This window comes from Lathyrus oleraceus, chromosome 3 (assembly GCF_024323335.1).
Source record: "Lathyrus oleraceus cultivar Zhongwan6 chromosome 3, CAAS_Psat_ZW6_1.0, whole genome shotgun sequence".
NCBI lineage: Eukaryota > Viridiplantae > Streptophyta > Magnoliopsida > Fabales > Fabaceae > Lathyrus > Lathyrus oleraceus.
This window is the reverse complement of record NC_066581.1, coordinates 148,369,067-148,381,307: the sequence shown is the minus strand read 5'-3', so window position 1 is coordinate 148,381,307 and position 12,241 is coordinate 148,369,067. Positions and strand designations below refer to the sequence as shown.

At 31.1% G+C, this 12,241-nt stretch overlaps 1 non-coding gene across 1 annotated transcript; it reads left to right on the top strand.

Annotated features, from left to right (window-relative positions):
• Nucleotides 1-339: 339 nt before the first annotated feature.
• On the top strand, nt 340-446 carry LOC127133340 (small nucleolar RNA R71). The gene has a single exon (XR_007807323.1). It is a non-coding gene; the product is annotated as a small nucleolar RNA R71 (small nucleolar RNA).
• Nucleotides 447-12,241: the final 11,795 nt, after the last annotated feature.

The window sequence follows — 12,241 nt, the reverse complement described above, 5'->3', positions numbered from 1 at the left end:
TGGTGTCCTTTGGTTCCACATATCTCACAATCCGACGAAACTGCGGCTACAGTATTCGAGTTTATGCACATATGCTCGACCTTAAGGGCTAATGCGTCCATTTTAGCTTGCATCATGTCTATAGAGCTTAGTTCATGCACTCCTCCTTGGGCTTCCTTCTTCTCAACTGTCGCTCGTTCGTCTCCCCATGATTGATGGTTTTGAGCCATATCTTCGATGAGGGCATTGGCTTCAGGATAAGGTTTGTTCATCAGCGCACCGCCTGCGGCAGCGTCGATGGTCATCTTAGTGCTATAGTGAAGTCCATTATAGAAGGTTTGAATGATTAACCAATTTTCTAAACCATGATGTGGGCATGCTCTTAACAGTTCTTTATATCTCTCCCAAGCTTCGAACAGCGATTCTCCTTGGTTCTGGGTAAATCTAGTTATATGGTTTCGAAGAACGACGATCTTACTTGGGGGAAAGTATCTAGCAAGGAATACTTTTCTAAGGTTATCCCAAGTCGTAATGGAATTGGGTGGAAGGGAATCTAACCACGATAAGGCTTTATCTCTGAGGGAAAAAGGGAATAATCTTAAACGGATCGCCTCAGGAGAAGCTCCATTGGTTTTAAAGGTGTCTTCTAATTGAAGAAAGATTTTTAAATGTTGGTTTGGGTTCTCAGTAGCAAGACCTGCGAATTGTCTCTGTTGCACTAGTTGCAACAGGGATGGTTTAAGTTCGAAATTATTAGCTGGGATGGTTGGGTTTACTATACTAGAACTAGGTTCTTCGTTGGATGGTTGGGCGAAATCTTTAAGAGGTCTTTGGTTTTGATCTTCGGCCATAACTCTCCTAATTCTATGGAAGAATAAACGTGCGCGAGCCTAACATTCAGGTTCCGCCAGAGGGTATACTAAACTTCCGGTGCTGCGAGTTCTTCACATTGACCGGCGGGAAATAGCCTAAGTCTAAACGATATAACAACAGGGTAATGAAATTTGACGAAATTAGTCCCCGGCAGCGGCGCCAAAAACTTGATGCATGCTTTTCGCAAGTATACGAACGCGTCAGAGTAATATAAAAGATTGTCGAATCCACAGATACCAAGTGTCAATCTATCGTTATCTATTGTTATGGTGTTTATCTAAGGTAATCAAAATAGGGGTTTTTAGAGTGTGCAATGAGAAGTAAAGTGTTGAATAAAGTTCAATTAATAAAGATAGGCTCGAATGTAATTCACATAATTAATTAATAATCCAAGTACTTGCTAATAGAACTACTTATGGGCAGTGTTTCCTACTTTGAAAAGAACCAATTTAACAGGAACTGTCGCTTTCGCGTATTCAGAACTGAGTTGTACTCCCTAATCAAACCCTTTTATTGTTACTTATAAAAAGGCGTGCATTGCGTTAGAGTAGTAAACCTATTTTAAAGAAATGTAGTATCTTGACCAAGTTGAAAAGTATTTTAACCTGGATTTCTTAACCAAAAGAGGTTCTCACGAACCAGACTCTAAACTTATAAACGCGTCCGAAAATAGTTTTAAAATCTGTTTTCTTCTTAAGTTAAAAACTCCTAATGAACTAAACAAAGCGCTTTCGCTGTTTTTGAAATAGTTAAAAACAATTAAGTTTAAAAAGACGTTGGACGGCTTTCAATCTTACCCAACAGAAATTAAGTGCAGAAAAACTTAAGTTGAAAGTTAAAATAGCCCTTAAGTGTTTCTACGAACAATTGTACGGATTATCGGTTCAATTACGATCCTTACATTCTAACCTTATAGGTTTCGTTAGACATGATAAAGTAAAGGTGCATTTAATTTAAATAAAAGTAGTGTGAGTGCGGAAAGTAAATAAAAGTAGTGCGAGTGCGGAAAATAAATGAAAGTAGTGCGAGTGCGGGAAATAAATAAAAGTAGTGCGAGTGCGGAAAATAAATAAAAGTAGTGCGAGTGCGGAAAATAAACAAAGTAAAGCGAGTGCGGGAAATAAATAAAGTAAAGCGAGTGCGGGAAATAAATAAAGTAAAGCGAGTGCGGGAAATAAACAAAGTAAAGCGAGTGCGGGAAATAAACAAAGTAAAGCGAGTGCGGGAAATAAATAAAGTAAAGCGAGTGCAGGAAAATAAAATAGATAAAGGTAAAGTAATAAAAACCAGCTCCAATCGGAGGGTTGAATAAAATACAAAGTGGAAATGAAAATGGCGGCAGGATTAACTTCCTTCCAAAGTGCTCCAAACTCGATTACAGACTCGATCACAAACTCGATTACACAATTGTGGTAACACCCTAATGCGAAGCGATTACCACTTTAAAATACTGAATATATGCCTAAGTGAAACAAAGTTTGCTCTGAGTTTGCCTCTGCTCTAAGTTTGGATGACTAAACAAGTGAATTCGAGTTTCTATTTATAAGCAAGTAAAATGATGGAAATGACAAGGATGCCCTTCAGGTTGAATTTCGGAGGGAAAATTTTTCCTCTTGTGGCGCCCGCCACAAGCCTATGGCGCCCGCCACAAGGCCAATTTGTGGCGCCTTAGTGGAAGTAGTGGGGAACGTGGCAGTTGAGGGAAGTTGAGCTAGGACACGTCATGGCAGGGTCTATGGCGCCAGCCACAGTGGGAGCCACAAGTGCAAAATGCTGAATTTTAGGGTTTTTAGCTCGTTTTCACTCCTTTTCTCGATCGGAGCTCCGATTAAAGTAAAAACCTGAAAACAAAGAGAAACATAGTAATAACATAATAAAATGATAATAAAACAACTAAAATGCATGCGAAATCGGAGTCGAAAATACAGTGAATTTCAGTGTCATCAATGACTGGAAACAAAAACCTGCTAATTGGCCTTCATCCTCATGCCACCAGTTATGTAACCTTTGGTGATGGAGCAAAGGGTGAAATCAAGGGAATTGGTAAGATCAACTGCCCTGGAGTTCCTAATCTTGACAATGTCCTACTTGTTAAGGGACTGACTGCAAACCTAATAAGCATCAGTCAACTATGTGGCCAAAGTCTAACTGTAAACTTCACCAAAACTGAATGTCTGATTACTAACAAAGAAAATGAAGTGATCATGAAAGGAGTCAGGTCTAAAGACAACTGCTACATGTGGAGCTCTCAAGAAACTGGTTATTTTTCAATGTGTACTTTAGCCAAAGAAGAAGAAGTGAAGATATGGCATCAAAGATTGGGCCATCTGCATCTTAAAGGTATGAAGAGGATTATATCTGTTGAAGCTATTAGAGGAATTCCCAACTTGAAGATTGATGAAGGAAAAGTCTGTGGGGAATGTCAGATTGGAAAATAGACAAGGATGTCACACTCGAAGCTCAGACATGACACCACTTCCAAAGTATTGGAACTCCTCCATATGGATTTGATGGGACCCATGCAGGTGGAAAGCTTTGGTGGGAAGAAGTATGCGTATGTAGTGGTGGATGACTTCTCCAGATACACCTGGATCAATTTTATAAGAGATAAATCTGATGTTTTTGAAGTCTTCAAAGATCTTTGTCTAAAACTTCAAAGAGAAAAGGAAAGTCAAGTTATCAAAATTAGAAGTGATCATGGGAAGGAATTTGAAAATAGCAAATTTGCTGAATTCTGCTCTTCAGAAGGAATTCATCATGAGTTCTCATCTCCCATTACTCCCCAGTAAAATGGTGTGGTGGAAAGGAAAAATAGAACCCTTCAAGAATTAGCCAGAGCTATCATTCATGCTAAAAAATTGCCCTACCACTTTCGGGCTGAAGCTATGAACACAGCCTGCTATGTTCACAACAGAGTAACCTTGAAGAAAGGGACTCCTACTACCTTATATGAAGTCTGGAAAGGGAGAAGGCCTACAGTCAAATACTTCCATGTGTTTGGTAGTAAATGTTATATCTTGACTGATCGTGAACAAAGAAGGAAGAGGGATCCCAAAAGTGATGAAGGAATATTTCTGGGCTACTCAACAAACAGTAGAGCATATAAAGTCTTTAATTCCAGAACAAAAGTAATGATCGAATCTATCAATGTGGTGGTTGATGATCAACATACTGATGTCACAGACGATGTTGAGACATCTCTAAATGATCCCTCAGCTGATCTCTCAGACAAAAATAATGAGAGTGAACCTCCTCAACCTGAACCTGAAGATGACAAAATCAACAAGGGACCCTCCATCAAAATTCAGAAGGATCATCCCAAAGATCTCATTATAGGAGACCCAAATAAAGGGGTCACAACTAGATCAAGGGAAGTGATCTCACATGGCTTCTTTGTGTCCAAGATTGAGCCTAGGAATGTCAAGGAAGCCTTGACTGATGAGTTCTGGATCAATGCCATGCAGGAGGAGTTAGGTCAATTCAAGAGGAATGAAGTATGGGAACTGGTTCCTAGACCTGAAGGAATAAATGTCATAGGTACAAAGTGGGTGTATAAGATTAAATCTGATGAACAAGGGGTGGTTACTAAAAACAAAGCAAGATTAGTAGCACAAGGATATACTCAAGTTGAAGGAGTGGATTTTGATGAAACATTTGTTCCTGTAGCTCGCCTTGAGTCCATTAGACTTTTGCTTGGAGTGGCATGTATTCTGAAGTTCAAACTATTCCAAATGGATGTAAAAAGTGCCTTCTTGAATGGCTACTTAAATGAGGAAGTATATGTTGAACAACCTAAGGGATTCACAGATCCAAATCTTCCAAAGCATGTGTATAGATTGAAGAAATCCCTCTATGGTTTGAAACAAGCTCCTAGGGCTTGGTATGAGAGACTCACAATATTCCTCACTAACAATGGATACATGAAGGGAGGTATTGACAAAACCTTATTTGTTAAGAAGGAAGGAGGAAAACTCATGGTGGCTCAAATTTATGTGGATGATATTGTGTTTGGTGGGATGTCAGATCAGATGGCTCGTGATTCTTCACAACACTAAAGAACTTCTCTCTACGAAATGACGAGTTCAAATGTTTCATACTAGGAAATGGAATATTTGTGCGGACTATCTAGCAAAATATGAGGATGATAATGATGCGTGTATCGATCTTTTGCGGAGCATTATGTTGAAATGATCAATTTCCTACTAGCTGATGCTAGTGGGATCTTATTTTTTGAATAATTATCTGCATTTTATCTTTTCCTTTTCCCACTTGAAAAAAATATTTTTATCAAGATAAAGGACAAAAATATATTTAAATCTTTTATTTATTTTTTAAAACAAAATAAATCTTTGAATAACACATCTATCAATTTATATAGACGACTTAGGTGAACACATTACTTCTAGCTCAAAGAATTCAGTCCTTTTCTTTTAGGTTAGAGACTTTTCAATTATAATTTATTATTTACATTATTCCAACCATTCCACAATATTAGATAAAATGTTATTGCATACATAATTAAAAAAACATAAGTAAAAGAGAATAATTCATTTTACTAAATCATTTTTATTAAATAAAAAATGAAAAATATTGATTAAAAAATAATGCATGAATTGTTATTTATTTATATAATTAAAAATAATAATTAATATTACATTAAAAATTAGAAATGTCATTGAACAATTTTTACATAAATAAGTGAATTATTGTATAAGTGAATTATTAAAATATAAGGTCGTAAAACGGGTCCGACTTGTTTGACATGTATGTTTTGTTTGCACTTTATTATTGGACATACTAATAAATTAGACATGCATCTTTTACTATATCTCTCATATTCTATCTCATTTTTTAAAGAATTTTATGAATACAAACATTAATATGATTTTTTATATTTTTAAATTTAAAAAAACAGTGTCTACGGACTTATTCCATCCTAATTTTTTTTTAGAACATATCAAATTTAAAACAAGCATCTTCCCACCACCCATTTTTTGGAGACAAATTTTAACAAGGCTCACATGCTCCATTTACCTTCTCCTAAAGAATAAATGTCATTTTCACTATGAAACGGCTCTTATGATTCACATTGAGGTGACATTTGGTCAATTACACTATATTGTATAAGCAACTAGTTGCCTAGTTACATCATCTTTTGGGTCCAATACACTCCTTTAGGGTGCACATAGAAATAAAATATTGAGGAAAGAGAAACTTAAATTATTCTATGTTAAATTTCAAAGTTAGCACAAACCATTTCATCATTAAATATTGAAATTCGAATACTAGCCAGCCAAATTCATCTTTCTAGATTGAGCACAACATTCAATGAGATAACTCTCTTTTTCTGACGGAATACTCTGTCTAAATGGGGTTACATTACATCTTACATATTCTTTTCTTTTATTTACATTAGGACATCTGATTCTTGACTTCATGTGTGTACAACCTCATCAAATTCAATTGGGATTGTTTTCTTTGGTGTTTTTTTCTACTTCTAGGTGTATTAACAGTTTCCTTGCAAAAAGAAAAACAGGAATATGTTTTCTGGGAGAAAAATAATGAACGAACACGTTGCTGTCATGACATGAAATATTCTTCAATATCGTTAAATGTCATTACATGAAATATTTTTCATTATTGTTAAAATATTTATGGTCAGACTTAACTCAATTTTTTTTAAAATTGATTTTTGAAATAAAAATTACTCCAACTTATGAATGAATGATGGACTAGATAACAAAAATTTAATAAATTACGGATGATTCGATAATAATTTTTTTATTATTTATCTAATCTTAAATTAGATTCTGATAATATATTATAAAATTATTATTAGGCATAATTCAACTTTACAAAATTGAATTTTAGAGTAAGAATAACTCATATTTATAAAAACATCATATTATTTAATATAGGATTCTAAACGATTATAATTTAAATACAAAAATTAATAAATAGTTTCAACAACGAAGATAAGAATAAATGTTCATAAACAATTATACTTTTGTTTTTATAATAATTTCTTTTATCATTTTACACTCATTAAAAATATAATAATAATTATAATAAAAAAATATTAAAAGTTATACAAAATTATAATAATAAATAATAAATATTTAAAACTATAATAAAAAGTATAATATTAATAATTTATTGATATTGTAAAATTAGTGTAATTTTTTAAAAATAATTTATAATAAAAAAGGAATAGCACAAAAGACATATTTGCATAGCCGTTACATCCCCAACTTAGCCAACCATATTTTACTCAAAAATCATTGTCAAATACAAACTTTATTTATGTGTATATGGAAAATATGTAACACCAACACTTGTATTAAAACATGTATAATATTTTTGTGTCTGTGGGTTTTAAATTTGTGTCCACATCATAAAACTACACTCAATTATTTAATACTAAAAAATTATCTTTCCTAAAAGACTAATACAATTAATTATGCTTTAAAGTTGGTTTGATCGTGATCCAAAACTTCTTTTGAGTTTTGTTTTTGTTTGGAGACTTCTTTTAAACAAATTAAACTAGAGTGAAATTAACAAATCATAGAGTTTTAAGTGGAGCTTACAATTTGGTATGTCCTCTTTATTTCGGCTTAGAAGAAATACATATTCATTTTTTCCTTCCTTGTCTCGTGGCTTCTTAAATATGGACAAGTATTTTGGAGTGATTTGGTGTTGATAGGTTTTCTTTAGCAATTGGATTCATCGAGCATTTGACAATATTTGCCGGAGCCATGAAAGGTGAATTTTCGAAAAAGGTTTGCTATCATTTGGTCATTGTGGTTGGTTAGGAACGATGGTCTCTTTAAGGATGGTCATAAAACAGTCATGGAAGTGGTGGGGTTGAAAAATTCTTTCTCGTAAGACTGGTTCGGAGCTTATTCAAAAGGCCAATTGTTAGTCGACAAAAGTAATTGGTTTGATAATCCTTTGTTCTGTTTTGATTTTTGTTGAGCAGTTTATTTCGTGTGTTGGTTTTTGTTGAGCAGTTTATTTCGTGCGTTTGTAATTTTTTCCGGGTTGAGGATCCATTATACTCTCTTTCATATACATATTTACTTATAAAAAAAATACTATTAACTGTTAAATTGAATTGTGAGTATTTAAACTATCTCATATTATTAAAATTGATACAATAGATAACACAAAAAATGTTGATTTGTAAAATAATCAAATTGACCATAAAAATAAATGCCTTCAACTAATATTATTCAGTCAAATAATGAAAAAAAAATCACAACAAGAAGAAGAAAATAAAATGTGAATGCACACTAGATTTGTTTCTTCGGATATATCAATTGGTATATTTGGAGGAGGGAGTAATTCTTCGATTCAAGATGAGATATAAGAAAATAGTCTTCAAAATTCATAAAATCATCACATATTTTTATCCAAGTGTTTCTCAATCTCTCATCATATCGTAAAATTGATAAAATGGGTAACACTAATAGTGTTCACGCGTGACACAAAGAACACTAAAACCAAAATAAATAATCTCAATCAAAATTAATCAAGTAAAGAATGAAAACAAGACGAAGAAGAAAAAAATAAAATGCAAATACACTAGGGAAAGGAGAAACTCTTCAAATCATCTATATAATATATTAAATCTGAATCGGCGAATTATATCATCACACATGTTAACAATTCTATTTTATTAGTGTCACATCATCCCATAATTCTATGTGGCACCTCTTAACTAATTTTCAATTTTCAAATAGAAAAATATAATATTTATTCAATATTGAAGGTCACGATTTCGAATCTTGACAAAGACGGAAAAAATCTCATTTTCTAGCATAAATGATGTAACACTAAAATAGACATGTAAATTGATATATTTTCAAATTTAGAATAGACATGTGAATTTAAACACTAAATTTAAAATTAAGTCTCTTATGAATAAATATTTTTTAATTTCATAGTAGTTAATCGAAAATATTTTAACCTAACAATTTCTTACTAACTTAGATAAATATATTATTTTTCTTAATATATATATTATCAAAGTGAATAATATACTTTATTCTTTTATTTTATAATAGTGACCATAAAGAGTATAATAAAAATATTGAGAATAATATCTAAAAAACACTCATATTTTAATTGATATCAACGACAAAATCAAATAAATTTAACAATTCCATTAATAAAATTAAAATAATTATTTAAAAAAACAATTAAGCTTTCATAACAACTAACATTTTCAACTCTTTACTAGTTAGATAACTAAAGTTTGACAACCATTGTTTCAACTAGGGGTGTTCGCGGTGCGGTTTAGGCGGTTTTTGCGATAAAAATCACCCGAACCGCAAGAGAAAAAAACATGCGGTTTGGTTTGGTTCGGTTGACTTTTAGAAATAAAACCAAACCAAACCAAACCAAATCAATGCGGTTTGGGTTGGTTCGGTTGGTTCGGTTTTTTATAATATTTTTATTGAGCCATATATACTCCTATAAATAACGGCATAACTTTGTGTTTAGTCATTCATACATTACTAAATAACATCAAAATTCATCATATTTAGACAAAAATATTTCATTCAATATACAAAAAATAAGATTAGACAAAAGTGGAATAAAAGACAAATATAAATAGTAGTATAAAATAATATCAAAGACATTATAATAAAAAGTAAAAAAACATATGAGATGAGAGATTAGAGAAGATGAAAAAAAGAACATAAGAGATGCGAGATTGAGAAGAAAAGTGCAATAAAAACGTAATTGGAAGAGAAAATAGTAACATAAAAGATAAAAAAGAAAGAACATAATAGAGGACTTATTAGAGTAGAATAGGCGAGACCTACATGAAAAAGAAGATGAGAAGAATGTGTGATACTACTATGAGAGATTTAAGAAGGTTGAAATTGAAACCCTAAGTGTGATTAAGAGAAAATCGTTTGTAATTGTAAGGTTAAGGCATACTAGGTTTGAGGTTTGGGTTGGATGTGGGATAAGTGAAGTTTGGGTTATAACATAATGCGGTTTGGTTTGGTTTAGTTCGGTTTGCAAAATACAAACCGCAAACCAAACCAAACCGTGCGGTTTTATTAAAAAATGACCCAAACGAATCCGAACCAAATGCGATTTTTTGCGGTTTCGGTTTGGTTTGGTTTGGTTTCCGGTTTTCAATTGGGTTGGTTTGGTTTTGAACACCCCTAGTTTCAACTATCTATGTTCATCTAAATTTAAATTTTAAAATAGACATGTGGATCTATATACTAAAATTTAAATTATGTTTCCTTTAAAATCATAAAAAATATCCCTTAAAATAAATGTTTTTAATATCAAAATAGTTAAAGTCAAATATATATTAATCTAACAATTAATTACTAACTTAGATAAATATATTATTTTCGTAATTATATATTACCAAAGTGAATTATACTTTGCTTATTTCCTTTATAATAGGGACGATAAAGAATATAATAAAAATATTGATAATAATGTTTAAAAAAATCACTCATATTTTAATTCATATCAACGACAAAATCTAATAAATTTTTACAATCCCATTAATAAAATTACAAGGATTATTTAAAAAAACAATTGAGATACCATTGCAAAACCCTTTATTCATTAAATAAGTAAAATTTGACAAAAATAGATATAAACTTTATAAAGCTAATAAATATTTATTTGATAATAATTGTAAATAAACTTTTAATTTTATTTAACACTAAGAATAAATATACACATTTAACAATTTAAAATTTAAAATCTAAATTAAATACCATTACTAAAAAGTGAGAATCAAAACAAAATAAAAAATATTATTTTATAGTTATTTAAATTTGCAAAACTAATTACGGATCTTAGTCTCAGTTTAAACCTGAAGTGGCGGATTATATCACGACACGTGTTAACTATTCTATTTTATTAGTGTCACATCATCCCATAATCCTATATGCCACCTCTAAAACTCATTTTCAATTTTCAAATAGAAAAATATAATATTTATTCTCTATTGAAGATCACGAGTTTGAACCTTGACAAAGACGAAAAAAAAACTCATTTTCCATCATAAATGATGTAACACTAAAATAGACATGTAAATTTATATATTTTCAAATTTAGAATTGACAAGTGAATTTAAACACTAAATTTAAAATTAAGTCTCTTATGAATAAATATTTTTAATTTCATAGTAGTTAATCGAAAATATTTAAACCAAACAATTTATTACTAACTTAGATAAATATATTATTTTCCTTAATATATATTATCAAAGTGAATAATATACTTTATTCTTTTATTTTATAATAGTGACCATAAAGAGTATAATAAAAATATTCAGAATAATATCTAAAAAACACTCATATTTTAATTGATATCAACGACAAAATCAAATAAATTTAACAATTCCATTAATAAAATTAAAATAACTATTTAAAAAAAACAATTAAGCTTTCATAGCAACTAACATTTTCAACTCTTTATTAGTTAGATAGCTAAAGTTTGACAACCACTATTTCGACTATCTATATTCATCTAAATTTAAATTTAAAAATAGACATGTGGATCTATATCACGACACGTGTTAATGATTCTATTTTATTAGTGTCACATCATCCCATAATCTTATATGGCACGTCTAAAACTCATTTTCAATTTTCAAATAGAAAAATATAATATTTATTCTCTATTGAAGGTCACGAGTTTGAACCTTGACAAAGACGGAAAAAAACTCATTTTCCATCATAAATGATGTAACACTAAAATAGACATGTAAATTGATATATTTTCAAATTTAGAATAGACAAGTGAATTTAAACACTAAATTTAAAATTAAGTCCCTTATGAATAAATATTTTTAATTTCATAGTAGTTAATCGAAAATATTTTAACCTAACAATTTATTACTAACTTAGATAAATATATTATTTTCCTTAATATATATTATTAGAGATGCTTTTGTATAGAGTTTGTTATAGGGCTTATATTATGTGTTATCACTAAGTATAGTTGTATTAGAATTTGTTAGTGTTGTACAACTGGCATAGAATTTGTTAGTGCTGTACAGTTGGCATAGAATTTGTTAGTGCCTAGCCTTATCAATTCCTTATATATATGGATCCTCTGTAATATGCATTCTTAAGAAATACATTAACAAAATTTCTTCTTTTCTTCTTGCTTATCCTCTTAACATGGTATCTTGAGCTTTTTTTTTCTTTCTTGATCTCAACGCTTCCATGGCGTCACCGTTCAGCACTGACGGTGCTTTCCCTTCATCTCATGTGAAACTTTCACATCTCATCTCCGTCAAATTAGATGAGAAAATCTTTAAATAGTGGAAACAACAGATCGAAGGCGTGATTCGTGGTCATCGTCTTCAACGGTTCGTTATGGTACCGTGCATTCCACC